The sequence below is a fragment of the Musa acuminata genome, chromosome BXJ3-8 (assembly GCF_036884655.1).
Source record: "Musa acuminata AAA Group cultivar baxijiao chromosome BXJ3-8, Cavendish_Baxijiao_AAA, whole genome shotgun sequence".
Taxonomy (NCBI): domain Eukaryota; kingdom Viridiplantae; phylum Streptophyta; class Magnoliopsida; order Zingiberales; family Musaceae; genus Musa; species Musa acuminata.
In genome coordinates this window covers 13,139,040-13,155,922 of record NC_088356.1, presented here as the reverse complement: position 1 = coordinate 13,155,922, position 16,883 = coordinate 13,139,040, and the positions used below count along the sequence as shown (strand labels likewise).

General features: G+C 37.4%; 1 pseudogene; it reads left to right on the top strand.

Annotated features, from left to right (window-relative positions):
- LOC135644147 (rop guanine nucleotide exchange factor 14-like) overlaps positions 1-11,297 on the top strand; it is a 50,825-nt pseudogene extending 39,528 nt beyond the window's left edge.
- Positions 11,298-16,883: the final 5,586 nt, after the last annotated feature.

Sequence of the window (16,883 nt, the reverse complement as noted above, 5' to 3'; positions counted from 1 at the left end):
AATAATGAAAATGCAAAAATATGATCATGCTTGTAATTTTGAAAATGATAATGAAAATTGCATGTCTTATGTTAATGCAAGATAGAAATCTAATGTTTGTACACCTAGTGAGATTAAATCTTATTTATGTGCTTGAGAAGCAAGAATGTATATTTTGATAATTTTCATATTGCTTTTCAATGACGATACATGGCTTTTGTCTAGAAGGCTTGATATTTTTCATTGTCTTTGTTTGTTAAATATGATGTATGATTTTGACATAAGAATAAAGATTTGAGATTTTAAAGTTATACATGATGATTTTTGTGATTGATGGTTTTATGATGAAATCCATTTCACGATCCTAAACGTTGATGCATGTTTTCATTTGACATAAATGAAAAAGCATGCTAACATGAAATCGATCACTTAAGATGAAACACTTAAAAAAAAAAGGGAGAAATATATGAATTGATGCTATAAACACTATGCTATGATTATCCCATGCTTGCATCACCAAGAAATATATGATTGCTATCATTGCTATATGCCCTGTATCAAGATATCAAACAAAATCTTGCTTCACAGTTTTACGCATTGATATCTTACCATATGATGAAATGCTACAATTGATGAACACTTGAAATATAATCCTCTATCTTATTGATTTTTCAATAAATCTATGCTTGTCATACATGAATTTATTGAATATAATTTTGAGGATGATTTTAGATTTGACAAATGCTTGATTCGTATTTACGACATAAGATACACTTTAAATATGAATCATGCATCAATCATGTTAAATGCTTCAATCATTTTCTATCTCTAGAGTTCTCGATTTTGATAAAATACAAGTGATAAATTCATTTATGATATCTTGTAAATCACTTGAATTATGAATGTGTTTTTTTTTATGATGTGTTAAAAGAATCACTTAAAAAGAAAATGCTTTTCCCATCTTATCGAGATTAATAATTTCATAATATTGTGTGAATCTCGAAATTGATTTTGATGAAATAGTAATAACGTTATTCATGTTATGAATCTCAAAAATGATAATATGCTTCATGTGATAATATGAATACACGAAACACTTATGATATGATTTTTATACAATTCCGTGTATTCATAAAATATTTATCTCCTCATCCAATAACTTTTCTTGATATTCCTTATGAGATGAAATGAAATAATGCATGAAATACAAATGAGGAGTTATTGATCATGCATGGTAGGATATAATTTGACAAAATTGATACCATCATGATATGAAACATTTATGATTTGCAATTATGCATGCAATACTTATGCTTTCTAATTATGATGTGATGTATTGCATATGATGTAAATCATGACGAGTGCTAAGTTACACATTTTGAGAAGAAATTGCTATATTGAAACATTAATGTAATTATGAATGATAATATGATATTATGCATGTAATACTTCAACTTATGATAATGCAATGATAAAATATTCATGATGAAAAATTGTCTTGACATTCATAACTTGATTATTCATCCTTTGTCATGATTTTGAAATCATTGTAAAAGAAAAAAAAGAACTACAAAACTGTATTCTTCCTTTCTTTTTGACAATGACAAAGGGGGAGATAGCTAGCTTGCACAAGTCAAGAAGATACAAAAACTTGATTGCTAGCTTGCCTATCTTAAGTAGCAAAGATTGCTAACTTGCTTATTTCAAGAAGCAAAAGTTGTCTTCTTGAACATCACTATCTTGAATATCTCAAGAAGCAAGACTTGCAACCTGCACATTACAATAGGAAGCAATAATCATGAGCCTACACAAGAAAGTTATCTTGCATTTGCTTTCGAAGTTTTTGCTAACTTGTATATCATAAAAAATTGCTAGCTTGTAGTCTAAAGAGAAGCGAAAAGTTGCTATCTCAAAAGAAGCAAAGGTGCTATCTTGCCTATCTCAAGAAGCAAAACATGCTAACTTGCGCATCTAGCAAAGTGGACAAAATTTTCATATTTCAAGAAGCAAGAGTTGCCTTCTTGAACATCTCTAATTTGCTAGCTTGCATGATGTAGAACTTGCTATCTTGAACATCTCTAATTTTCATACCAAGTGCTATCTTGTATGCTATAAAACTTGCATATCTAAAACTTGATAGCTTGAATATTCTAAGCATGATTCAAAACTTGCTATATTTTCTAGCAAAATTGCATGATGATAAAACTTGATAATATGTTTTTCATGCAATGAGTTGAACCAATATCACAAACACTTGATTGTGATACTTCTCCTTTTTGTTGATGACAAAGGGGGAGAAGTATGTTGATGAAAGTATGTTGATGACATGACATGTGATGCATAAGTTTATGCATATGTTCATGTTGACGTGTTGCAAGTATTCATGATGAATATTGCAATGACTTGAATTCAGTTTGAATTCAAGGTTCTATCAATATGGTATATTGATAGGGGGAGTTTGTTTAAACTCCGGGAGTTAAGTTTAACTCCGTCATCAAGTAGTTGTCATCATCAAAAAGGGGGAGATTGTTGAATCTCGTATTTTGATGATGAAACTCCTTGATATATGTTTATGATTTAATCTGCGTTTTGAGTGACGCAGGGTGCTTCGATCAGGATGAGACAATTAAAGCAGGAACATCATGTTGTGCCGGAGGAACATGTCAGAAGATTGGACGTCGGGCCGGTGGATTGGTCGATGTATCGACAGAAGGCTTCGGGCCGTGGACTCGGGCATCGGGCCAAGAAGAGCGGGTATTGTGCCAAGGATATCGGAGTTGCGGAGTCAACTGGCCGATTGGGCAATAGGCTGCAGGAAAGGACGATACGCCGAAGAATCGGACGAAGCGTCGAGGGACCAATGACATGCCGGACAACTTGGTTAATTGCTTAGGATTAATTGTCTCGATCAAAGTTTTGTTTTAATTGTGCAGGATTAACTATGATAACGATGAAGACATAAAGCGAAACAAAGTGTCGGAGTCAAGCGCGATGGATTTGTTGCGAGTTCGAGAGTTCGACGGAAGTCCGAAGGTTCGTTGGGAGTTCGCGGAGCTCGCCGAGAAAGATCGGAGCTTGCCGAAGAAGCTCGTTGGAACTCGCTAAGAACAAATCATGAAGTCTAGGAGCTTACCCGGAGTCCGCAGAATGGTTTCCGAGAGTTCATCGGAAGACCGTCGGAAGTTTGCCGAAAGCTCGCCAGAAGAAGTCTTGACTTGCGGACTTTGTAATAGCTTATAAAATGTCTTTAAAATCATAGTTAGCACGTTAATTAGGGTTAGGATTAGGTGTTAATCCTATAACCCAAGTAGGGGTCAATTAGGCCCAAGTTCGGACTGGTTTGGGCCAAGTTTGGAGCCAAACCAAGTGAGCTGAAATAGTGAAAGAGGTGGCACCGCCCCAGCCAAGAGGTAGCACCGCCCAGGCTATGTCTCCCAGCGAGACTGGGAGGTGCAACCGCCCCAGCCAGGAGGTGGCACCGCCTGAGCTCAGTCTTCGAGCTCTGGCAGAGAGGTGCAACCGCCTCTGTCAAGAGGTGGCACCGCCTGGGCTCAGTCTTCGAGCTCTGCCAGGCGGTGCAACCTCTCCAGTCAGGAGGTGCAACCGCCTGATCCCGGAATTTCGGGATTTGATCGTTTTGAGCTCCAAATTTGAATTGGGTTGGGGCCTATAAATACCCCACCCATTCAGCACTGAGAGATCAAGAACTCAAGCCGAAATCTTGATCTTTTCAGTGGTTCTTAGAGCTCAAAACTGCTAGTTTTCCTTCTCCTTCTGTTCTTCAAGTTTGAGTTGTAAAGAGAGGAGAGAAAACATTTGTAAGGGTTGTCTCCTAAGCCCATCAAAAGGAGTGAATCTGTAAGAGGGTAGTTGGCCTTCGCCCATTGAAGGAAGGCTCCTAGTTGACGTCGGCAACCTCGTCGGTGGAGGAAGCCAAAAGTGGAGTAGGTCAAGGCTGACCGAACCACTCTAAAATTTCTGGTTTGCGTTTATTTTTGAGCACTTTATCATTACTGCAAACCTCCTTCATTACTATTGCTCTCTGCGCTTTCACGAACAAGTTGTAAGTGCTGTTCTTCCGAATCTGCATTCAGACGTAAATTCGTGTTTTCGTACATTACAGTTTACGTTTACGTTTGATTCTGCAGAACCGTCTTCCGTGCTTTTACGAACGAGTTTCTTTGCAGTTTACACTTACATTTTGATTCTATTGATAACTGCAAACTGTCCTCTGCAATTTTACGAACGAGTTTCAACATTTAGACGTAAAACTGCATTTAGGCGTAAAACTGCATTTAGACGTAAATCGGCTTTCCTCGCACAATCATCAGATCTCAGTTCACGTTTACGTCTTGATTTCAACTGCATACTGCCTTCTGCGAGTATACAAACGAGTTTCAAAGTTTAGACGTAAAACTGCGTTTAGACGTAAATCTGCGTTTAGACGTAAATATGCGTTTAGACGTAAAACTGCGTTTAGACGTAAATCTGAGTTTAGACGTAAATCTGCGTTTAGACGTAAACTGCGCTTAGACGCAAAACTGCGCTTAGACGCAAACTGTGTTTAGACGCAAACTGCGCTTAGACGCAAACTGTGTTTAGACGCAAACTGCGCTTAGACGCAATCTGCGCTTAGACGCAAACTGCACTTAGATACAAACTGAGAATTAGCTTTTGCATCATAATAGTTTTTATTGAACGAACGCAGCTTTTGGTTTTAATCGCTGTAAGATTTCCGCTGCACTAATTCACCCCCCCTCTTAGTGCTCTCGATCCTAACAGAGTCTCCGTAGCACCGATTATAAAAGCGTTCTGTCTTTTCATTTGGAGTTTCAAGCAAGAGGACGGAGGATGGCGATCTCTCTCTTCGTTTTCAAGTGACTAGGACTGCAGCAAAACAGTGAACCCATGGGGGAGTGCAGGATCGGGTGAAGGGAATATAGCAGTACTAGTTTGGTAATTGTGCAGGCACACCCGTCTTCTTTCGTACTCTGATGCGTGCCCGGCGCGTAGCTCTTCTCGTGAAGCAAGTGTCCGGTGCCCCTAGCACCGGAGCCCCCCACGATTATTATTAACAAGAAGAACCAAAGCATGAATGGCAGAAAGAATGGATCGCCCATCGGATCCCCTCTCGTTATTGGAGAGTTGGATATCTCGACTGACCTCCATATATCTATATAGGTAATTGATACCTGCAATCTGGGCACAAGCACCAAGCCCTATGTATCTCGAGCCCCGATTGGTTTGAAACTTGTGAGTTGAAAGCAAACTGACATACGTTATCTGGTAGATCATGATCCGCATTTCTAACCTCCTCGCCCCCATGCTCGGTTCAGGTGTGAATTTAAGCTGGTGTCGCAACCAAAGCTTTTGGCGGTGGGGGGAGAGATTCCTCCGCTTCTGGCGGGACAGTCGTTCACGTGGATGATGTCGTGATGAAAGGAGCGTGTCCGCTACCCGTATCAATTCCATATCAGAAAGACTTTGCAGGCCTCCCTCCTATTGCTAATCCATTGAGGTTACGTGTTCCGTAGTTGCACTCACACTGTACGACAGTGAGACATCTAGTAGACAAAGTCTTCGGTACACACCAATGGTCACGTGATCAGCCTTGTCGGTCCCCAAATGCCCCAGCTATTATTCCGCACCTCTACATGATTGATTCATCTCCGGCTCGCCCAGGCTTCGATCCACTTGCAACCCATCATCGTGTGCCAATAATAATTAACGGCTGTTAATTTTGTCTGCAAACTGTGATGTGGTAGTAGTAGTAGGTTGCGAGTTTCGTTCATTAAAAACCTGCAATTTATAGCCATGTGATGCATCTATTGATGCACCTGATGATTTGCTTAATAGATTTTGTGTCTTAATCCCTACCTTCAGTAAAACAGAAAAAGAGTTTCCTACCAAACACGAAAAACGTGTATCTGAGTCCGTTAGGTTGACATATAATGTGGACAAATATGCCTTTCGGTTGCCTTTCATTTGATTTTTCTATTTTGACTTTGGGGGTGAGTGGTTTGGGATTAAATATGACCCGTCCGTATGTAAGGTGTTTGGACCAAAGCACTTGTGTTTTGTATGATAACGCTATTCACATCAGCAGATCCTACATGCCAAGAGGTTTCCATCATGCAAACACCCTGCCACCCCAAAAGCTTGTATCCTAATAAATACACTTAATTCATATTTAGATATGTCTTATATCCTCATCTACCAATCATACGGCATCCTCACAAGTTATACTGGACTTCTTAGGAGGTCATCTAGTATTCCAACTGCATGTCTTCTCCTTAGGTTAACAAAAGATGGTTATACTCTGTTGCATGTAGAGTCCAGAGTATTTGTCTTAGTTACATGTTTTGCCACCATATAATTAGGATATGATATCATTAAGAGATTAAATAGTTCAACTTTGCAAATGATAAAGAAAAGCAAAAAATGACACGATAAAATTTGCAAATATTTTTTTTTATATCATTGCATAACATTACAAGAATTTAGTAATACAAAAACAATAACAAGCCATGATGCATTGTCTCAATTATCTGGGTTTGACTACATTGGATCTTCTCCAATCATTTAGACCCATGTAGGTCTAGCATTCCTAGTTAAACTAAGACCCATTAGAATTGATCTTTTTATTTCTAGCGAATTCTTTTTTGATCTAATTGTAAGTGAATCTATTAAAAGAAAATATAATTGAACACCTTCTATAGTTATGGTATATATGAGGCTCTTTTATTTGTGTTTTCATTTTGTTCTCTATTGAGGCCACTTAATTATTCATTAAAAGCATTTCCTGTTTTACCTTTTTAGTAAGCACATAGATGTACCTCATGTTCTCATCTTAATTGTACCAATTTTTTTTACTTGCTTTTTCACAACTGCTTAGCATTTTGATCAATAAGACATTATTGACCTTATAATTGTCTTACAATTTTTTTCCTCTAACACAAGAAAGACATCATAACAACAAATCCTCTCTACTTTAATGAACCTGCCTTTACTTCGTGAATAATGTATTTGTTAATATATTCCCTTTTTCAAATAAAAAATCAACATTCCTCAAAACTTTATTTGCTGGAACTTTGTACACTTGTCTTAACTACACCCTCTATTCTTCTCTAACATTGCTACTCCTACTTGAAATTTTAAAAGATGATGCTTTGCTTCATAACACATTAACATCAATTCTGACTACTCTCAACAATCAAAACAATCATCAAACAACATGCACCTTGGAGGTCTATTTGTATAACAGGCAAGTATCTATTAGCAATATTGTAGTATAAGAATCTGAACTTGAACGTAGGTGTAATCCTATGATTACAGAAACTTGCCATAAACACTTCTTGTATTCCTAACTATAAAAATTACTCTAGCATATACAGATGTATATATATCTTTTACTAATCAATATAATTACTAAATACTATATTCTTTAGTTAAGGTTCACTATAAGGGTATCTAAGAAATCTACTATTGGCTTTCTGTAATTCAACAAGAATCATATTTAAACCTTTTTTGTAATTATTTTGTTGAATAAATAATTTTTATGACTGATATTTCCAGTGTAAAACCAAATTGACTTTCAAAAAACTTGTCTTCCATCTTATTCTTTGTTCTATCACTTTCCCAAATTTCCAGTTGCTCATCTACTTAATTCGATATAATTAGTGCAATTTTGGATATCTCTCTTGTACTGATATACAACGACACCAGATTTTTATAGTTTGTTATATAACTAGACATCAAAAATCTTCTAAACTCTTCCAAATTACATGTTCTTAATATCTAACTTTAACTTATTGATTCTAATTTTCTTGTATAGTTTTAAATTTTGCACGTTTTTTTACTCTAAAATTAAATCATTTATAGTTCATCAAATAATTTTGAGAAATAATTTTATAGTGAGGATAGTTAGCCAGTAGCCTATAGGCATTTAAACTTGTTCCGGTAGCAATGGCTTTGCTGGTGTCAACATCATGATGGGCTAGTTATTATAGTGGCAGTCAATGCTGTTGGTCCCTTAAAATTTGGATACTAGATAAAAACCTTTAGATGCCCTGGTAGACGGAAGTAAGTCGATTAGTATTGATTGTGTGGGAAGAGATAGGGAAAACCTAAGAAGATATTACTGAAAAAATAAAAAAAAGAGATTTGAACACTCTTGGTTGGAATTGCAGATATTACCTTACCTAAGCTCAATCGTGGGTAAAAGATTCATGAAACTAATCCAACTTGTTGGAACTTAATGGCTTGTTGTTGTTGTAGTTGTAGATGAAGCCTAGCTCCAATCACATTTTTGGATCTACAGCACGATGGCTCTATTAACCATGCTCTCCAAGAAATTAAAACCATGAAGAAATTGCACTTGTGCAGGGGTGACGACATATAATGGCCTTGAGAGCTGCATCCTCAACAGCTGCTCCTCTGACAATGAGTGTGCTGGAGGTGACATGAGTGGAGCTGATGGATGTGCTGCCACTGACTCCCCCGATGAGGATGCTTCAAGCTGCTCCTCAAGTAAAGATGCCCTTGGCTCTTCCTTCTCACGATGCTTGTCCTCGAGCACCCAGGACGAGCACTTGCTTGATGAGTGGGATACTCTTAACGGCCTTCATCATTTTTGCATCAATGGGAAGGGACCTATCACATACTCGATAGACGTTTCAGATGTGGAGGCTATGAAGGAAAAGTTTGCACAGTTGCTGCTTGGTGAAGATGTCTCAGGAGGCATAAAAGGGATCAGTACTGCTCTCGCATTATCTCATGCCATTACCGGTCTTGCAGGTAATGATGTTTTCTTCACTTATAAGTGAGACGTACCTTGGAATCTTCTGACCACTTCTTGGACTTTATCCAACTCGGTTTGTATACTTATGGATTATGATTGTTGTGAGGTTGTTTTCTGCTAGTAGCCAATAGTGGTTAAAGTGTCACCCATCAGATGTGCAGCATATTAGTTTTTTTTTTTTCTCTCTTTTAAATGCCAAATCTTTGGAATCTGAAGGTTGGAAAGCCTAGCTTTACAATGCAGATATGAATAGCTTGATGATGTTATAAATAAGACCATTAATCTGTTAAATGTTCGATTTTTGCAGTAAAGCAAAGTTCACATTTTGTTTTGAGATAATAGTCGTCCATGAGACTTGTTGAAATTTACATAGAGCAATTTCTCCACTTCAGAAGCTGAATGCCATTGGACAAATCACTAGCTGATGCCACATCGGCTACTGAAGTTTCTTTATGATATCATCAAAAGAGAAAGGTTATGTTAAATTGTCTCCCTTGAGTGAATCTCAAGGTTGAATCTGTGTGATCCAAGAAAGATGGTCATGATGCAGCATTGGCTAAGTAGTTTTAGGCCCTATCAGGAAGAAAAACGGAATATTTTTATGCAATGATCCTGTCTAACGGTTCTGACTTTTTCTCAATTTTTTTCCTTTTTAGCATCTATATTTGGGGAATTTTGGAAATTGGAACCCTTATCTGAGAGAATAAAGAGCAGATGGCTAAGAGAAATGGACTGGTTGCTTTCCCCTATCAACTACATGGTTGAGCTGGTTCCTGCAAAGCAAAATGGTGCTAATGGTCGAATGTTAGAGGTGCAGTGTTGCTTGTAAACTGCATCATGTAGACCTTTTACACTGAAATCAACAGATCTTTATTCTCTCTCTATTTTTTTTTTTTTGCAGATAATGACCCCAAAAGCTCGTTCAGATGTTCATACGACTCTTCCGGCCCTTCGGAAACTAGATTTGATGCTCATAGTATGCTAATTGTTTAGCATTTAACAGAGTAACCCTAAAAATGATGGCTGGCTACATATCTGTCGTTGCAAAATATAAATCTACCTTACCAATGATGCATTACTTGTTTGCAGGAAGTGTTAGATTCAATGGTGGGCACGGAATTTTGGTACACAGAATTAGGTGGCAGAGCTGATGGATGTAACCTGTATAATGGTACGAAACAGGGCAAGAAATGGAGGCTTCCCACTCCTAGGGTTCCAGAGTCTGGACTCTCCCCTTCCCAAAGAAGAAAGCTTGCTTTCCAGGGTAAATTTGTCCATCAAATCCTCAAGGCTGCCAAATCATAAATGAACAGGTCTTGGTTCAAATGCCTATTCCCTCTGTCATCGAGGACACCCTTTCAAAGGCAAGCATCCATATTAGTGTTTGATGATGGGTTGTTTGACATTAAAGTCTAAGTTGCATTTTCATTTTGACTGTAAATTAACATAGACAAGGCATCATTCTGCTTCTGAATACTTTTCTCAAACAGTCAGGAAAGGCTAGCTTGGGTGTAGATACTCACCATGCTATAGCTGCAGAATCAATTCCTGTCGAGGAAGTCTTGCTTTTTCTAAATATGGAAGCTGAACACAGTGTCCTTGATATGGTAAATCGGTTGGAAGGTGCAATCTTTGCCTGGAAACAGAAGATTTCAGACCAGATAATGAAAAAATCACCAATAAGATACCTTTGGTCCTTGGTCAAAGAAAATGGTTCACAAGTTGAGAAGATGGCAGTCTATTCAGAGAGGGCTGAATCACTTGCGCGCCTTGTGAAGATCAGATTCCCAAATCTCCCTCAATCCTTTATTGATGCCACCAAGGTCCAATACAACAAGGTGATCTCCTTCTTCTGCAATCAATTTTAATGACAGGATCTGCTTCCTACTTTTAGTTAATTTAATGCATTGCTTACGTTGAACATGGCATAAGACAACGACGTGGAACATCTTTTGACATTTTTCATTTTGATCATAACCTTGTGTTAGGATAATTAGTTCGATCAAACTAAAAGTTTATTAATTGCGTGTAAGGTCATACGATGTGCATCATCCATGTGAAATGATTCTTTTCCTTTGTTTTCAATCCTTGTATACTGATCGCAGGATGTTGGGGATTCCATTATTGAAGCCTATTCAAGGGTTCTTGTAGGTTTGGCATTCAGTATCTTATCGAGGATAGGAGATATCTTACGGGAGGATGACTTGAAGAAGCCCACCACGCCAATTTCCAATCTCAAATTTTGACTTCTCGTCTAATGTTTATCTTCTTGCTGGAATCACAGGAACACCCCCTGGGCATATAAAGTGGTCTCTAATCGACCAAATGAATATGATACATGTTGGTGCTATGTATGGAAGTGATCGTTTCTGTAACGCATTGACGGAGTGAGATGTGCAGGCTTGCTTCTTATTGTAAGATCTGAAGTGAACAGCGGAAAGGAACAGATAGATGGCCGGGCCAACTGGCGATCCCTTGATAAATATGTACTGAATCCAAATTAATATTTGGGATTAAGTAATGTGTTCGTTAAGATGGCCAGTTCGTTATTATGTATTGTTGGGCAGTAATGTATCTGTCTGGCCCTCCTCTTTAACGTGGCACTTTGTTTTTTTTTGCATTGTCTATTCATTTGTAAAGCTCCTTCTGTACTAGGTCTTGTTTTTTTTTTTTTTTTGTTCTTTTAATCTTCCGGTATTTTCATTGAGTTAAGAAGGTTTATCTGATGGAAATATGGCCGTGATGGACCAACATCGATTGTGTCAAAGATGATCTCTCATAATATCATGCCTGAATCACTTGGCCTCTGATGATTCCGTAATTCGTGTGAATGTCTCTCTCTAATTTACCCAGAGAAGTCTGTATGTCAAACGTACATCAACACAGTTTTGTTGGATTTAATTTTCGCCGAGCTTGGAAAGGATTTATTTTATTTTATTATTATTATTTTGATTCTTTTGGCGATGATGCAAAGTTGGAGATGCAATCTCTGTGGAGGGCGAGGAACGGAGTGGGGGTGAAGATGATCGACGAAGGTTGAGCTTCGTTCCTAAGATGGGAGCACCAGTTTGCGGAGAAAATGTCTCGACAGAGTTCCTTGTGTATTTGGCACGATCAGCCTAGCTAATAATTCATTTGTATTTGGCTTAACAAAGACGTAAACGAGCCGGTCCTGCTCTGTCCCCTGATATTTGACGGCACAAGTCCGCGACTGCAACGTTTCCTTGGACTCACCACCGCAAATAACCGGAACACGAGGGCAACACACGACAATCCCCGAGTCCCAAATTTTCTCTCTTTCTTTCTAACTCACTGCAACTTTTTTCTCTAAACAAATGAAGCACACGATAAACCGGTTACTCAGTATCGGGGGTGAAAATTAGACGGCACAAGTTGACCTGCGTGAATGCGTGCCCCGTCGTTTGTGATCAGTCGATTGCATTATTTCTCATGTAACTAACCGCATGCACGCAGCTAAGCTACGTCTAATTTTGTCCTGATCATGCATGTGTTGAATCATAAATTTAATGATAAAATTATGATCTAATTAGTGTTTGAATGACGTAGGACTAATTTCGATCATGGAAAGACAAATCGATTGAAGCAGGAGAATCATATGTTGGACCAGAGAGCATCATGTCATGAATGTCGAGCCGGAGGATTGGTCAATGTGTTAGAAGATAGATTTTATGTCATGAGTTCGGGCATCGGGTCAGAAAGATCAGACATTACGCCAAAAAGATCAGATATTGCGGGAGGTCAACATGTCGATGGATCGGATAATACGTCGGAAGAGAAGACGATGTGCCGAAGGATCGAACGAAGATCATAGGATTCATGCTTATAATCGTGTGTCTTGATCATCGTAGTTTAGGGCTAATTTGAGTTAGTTTTGGGTATAACTATACTGACTCGATTAGGAGACCATTGGGCTTAATTTGGGGCTGAGTTGGGTGCATTGAGAGGCTCATTCAGTGACTCATAGTTAGGTCAAGTGGTGGCACCACCAGACCAAGTGGTGGAATCGCTTATGAGCTAAAACATACGAAGTATATGTTTTCTAGAAAACCCAGCGATGGTACCGCCAATGTTAAGCAATGGTACCACCCAGATTGGTAGTAGTATCGCTAGTACACAGTCTCCCATGTGTCAAGTGTTGAATTGATGATGAAATCAATTGAGAGTATTTATGATTTGATCTGCATTTTGAGTGACGCAGGAAGCTTCGATTAGGGAAAGACAATTAAAAGTAGGAAGAATTATTTTGGGTCGAAGTAGAATATGTCAGAAGATTGGACATCGAGCCGGAGGATCGATCGACGTATCGACAAAAGGCTTCGGGCCATGAGTTCGGGCATCAGGCCAAGAAGAGCAAAAATTACGCCAAGGAAATCAGAGTTGCGAAGGTCAATTGGCTGATTAGACAATAGACCGCAAGAGAGGACGATGCACCGAAGAATCGAACGTAGCGTCGATGAACCAATGACATGCCAGACAAAATGATTTAAACTTTGTAATAATCTTCTAGATTAAAATAGGTTTTATTTGTGCAGGGTTAACTATGATAGTGATCAAGGTATAAAGCAAAATGAACTCCCGGAGTCAAGAACGAGACTTCGTTGGGAGTTCGAGAGTTCGTCAGAAGTCCGGACGTTCGTCGAAAGTTCTACCAAAACTAATCAAGAAGTCCAGGAGCTTGCCAAAGAAGCTCATCGGAACTCACCAAGAAGATCGTCATGAAGTCCAGGAACTTGCTAGGAGTCTGTTGGAACATTGCCGAGAGATCATCAGAAGTTCATTGGAAGATCGCCGGAAGCTCACCGGAAGAAACCTAGATTAACCTGACCGGATTTGCTTAGTGTATGCCTTAAATTTTGTAGTTAGCACATAATTGGGATTGGAATTGGGCCAACCCAATTAGGGGCCAGTTGGACCCATGTATGGACTATGTTGGGCCAAGTGAAAGGCCCAAACAGTGACCCAACAGGTGACACCGTCATGGCACAGTCTCCGAGACTATGTCAGGCGGTGGTACCGCTCAGACATAATCTCCCAAGCGGTGGTATCACTCAATGTCAGTGATATAGGTGGTGGTACCGCCCAGCATAGACGGTGATACCGCCAGGACCTGAGAAACCTAGGATGAGATCTTTTTAGGCTCCAAGTTTGAATCCACTTGAGGCCTATAAATTCCTTTCTCATCCTTGGTTAACATACACAAAAATAGAGTGAAAAAAAGTAGAAAAACTCTATTGTAATTTTGTGAGAACTAATCTAAAAGCTCTAAGTGTTAGTATAGTTTTAGAGAGGAGTGAAGGGGTGTAAAGGTTGTCTCCTAAACCTGTGAAAAGGAGAAGAGAATTATAAAAGGGTAATTGATCTTTGCCCGTTAAAAGAAGATCGTTAATGGATGCCGATGACCTCGACGGAAGAGGAATCAGTGAAGTGGATGTAGGTCACGACGACCGAACCACTATAAAAATCTAGTTTACATTTCTTTTGAGCAATTTACTTTAACTACAAACTGCCTTCTTATTGCTTTCACTATGCTCCCTTACACTTCCAAGTTAACATCTTCCAAGATCAGTTTTCAATGTACGAAAGATTTTTCGAACCGATGTAATTTTATCTGCTGCACTAATTCACCCACCCCCCCCCCCTCTTAGTACTAACTCATTCCTAACATCAAGCGATGGCACCACCTAAACTGGTCGGTGGTATCGTTAGTGCATAAGGTGGTATCACCTAGTGCAGGTAGTGGTAACGCTAGTACCCTGAAAACTTAGGGATTTAAATTTTAGCTCCAATTTTTGAAGTCATTTGGGGTCTACAAATACTTAAGAAAAAAAAGTGTTGTAAACTCTCTTGAAGTATAGAGTCTCTTCCTTTAGAGTTAAAAGTCTTCTAAAGAGAGGAGTGAGGTCTTTTATAAAAGAGAGGTGTGAAGGTTCTCTCCTAAACCTATGAAAAGGAGAAAGAGTTATAAAGAGAGTAGTTGATCTTCGCTTATTGAAAGAAGATCGTTAGTGAACACCGATGGCCTCGATGGAAGAGGAATCGGAAGTGGACGTAAGTCACGATGACCGAACCACTATAAATTCTATATGTATTTTCTTCATGCTTTCCATTGCTATTACTTATTGATTTAATTGTCTACTACTCTCACTTGCTCTCTAAGTTTAAATGCATATCTGATATTGTTTTATCATATGAAATTTTCAAAATCATAATTTTATTAAAGCACTAATTTACCTCCCCCCCCCCCTCTTAGTGTTGTTTCGATCCTAATAGTTGATATTAGAGTCAAGTTTCTCTTGGTTAGTGTAACAACCAAGAGAGGTTAAATGACTTTTGATGATATTCAAGAGGGTTACTGTATCACTCGTCGTTCTATGTTCAATGGGACGGACTACACATATTAGAAAACATAAATGGGAGTTTTCTTGCGTTCTATAAATTTTAATTTATGAAATGTCATTAAATTTAGTTTTTAAAAACCCTCTAAACCTATGAATGAATGAAAAAATTTTGAGAAAAAATCGTTTTCATTAAATGTTAAAGCTATGAATACTTTATTTTATACTTTGAAAAAAATGAGTTTAATCATATTTTGACTTGTGAAATTGCACACGATATTTGCCACACACTTGAAATTACTCATGAAGGCACAAGTAGAGTAAAAGAATCTAAGATAAATCTCTTATTATATAGTTTTGAATTGTTTCGAATGAAGTCAAGCAAAACCATTGGTAACGTATACACCAATTTTACGGATGTTGTCAATGGTTTAAAAGCTTTTGATAAATATTTTACGAATCTTGAACTTGTTAATAAAATTTTATGATCTCATCCAAAAAATTTGGATCCAAAAGTAACTACTATTTAAGAAGCAAAAGACTTAAATTATTTTCCTCCTGAAGAACTCATAGGGTCATTAATGACCTACGAAATAACTTGTAAGACACATGACGAATATAAGAATAATCTTTCAAAGAACAAGAAGGATATTATACTTAGAACCAAATAAAACTACTCAAGCGAAAGCTCAAAGTGATGATGATGACTTGGAACTACTTATAAAAAATTTAAAAAATTATAAAACAAGAAACTAAGAATAAAAATGAACTTAAAAAGAATACAATAACTTGCTATGAATGCAAAAGGCCAAGATACTTCAAAAATGAATATCCACAATTAAAGAAAAAAATACTCATACTTCAAAAGAAGAAGAAAGCACTCAAGGCAACTTAGGACAAATCAAGTGCATTAAAAGATGAAGAGCAAAACAATAAAAACAAGGTGGCGAACTATGCCTTAATAGCTCTTGATGATGAGGTATGTGACTTACTTGATATGTCTTTACCTTATAATGAATTACTTCATGCTTTTCATGACTTGTATGATAAATTTAAATAAGTTGGTAAAAAATATAAATTATTAAAAAAAGATGTTTCTCTCTCTTATAAATTTAAAAACTTAAAAAAGAGCTTGATAATTATATCTTAACCTCTTGTACTCAATGCAAAGAGTTAGACTCAATCAAAAAGAAAAATATATTATTACAACAAACATTAAAAAAATTTAAAATTGGTAACAAATCATTAGACATGATTCTCATTGATAAAAGTTATATAGAAAGGAAGGACTCAGCTTTATGAGTAATAACACTCAACAAAAACTAACTATCTTTGTTAAAAGATCTGCATTATATGTTTTTCCTAAAGATAAATATAATTTTTGTGGTAGATATCGTCATTAAACTTATAAATATTCATTTAAAAAGTATGGTTTACATAAATTAGTTTGGGTTCCTAAAGGAACCATAAATAATTTTATGCCAATAGTTAAGATATGTATATCTAACCATAAGGAACCCAAAGTTAAATAGATACCTAGAACAAACCCACCTTTATTATAGATATCTCTACGATCAAAAGCTAAAAGCAAAAATAATATATTGATAATGGATACTCAATGCATATGACCAAAGATTCAAAACACTTCATAAAGCTCACTAGCCGAAACAATAATAATAAAGGAATGATCATTAGAATTAGAATTATTGGTGATAAATCCTTTGATGAAAGATGCTTTATTGTATAAT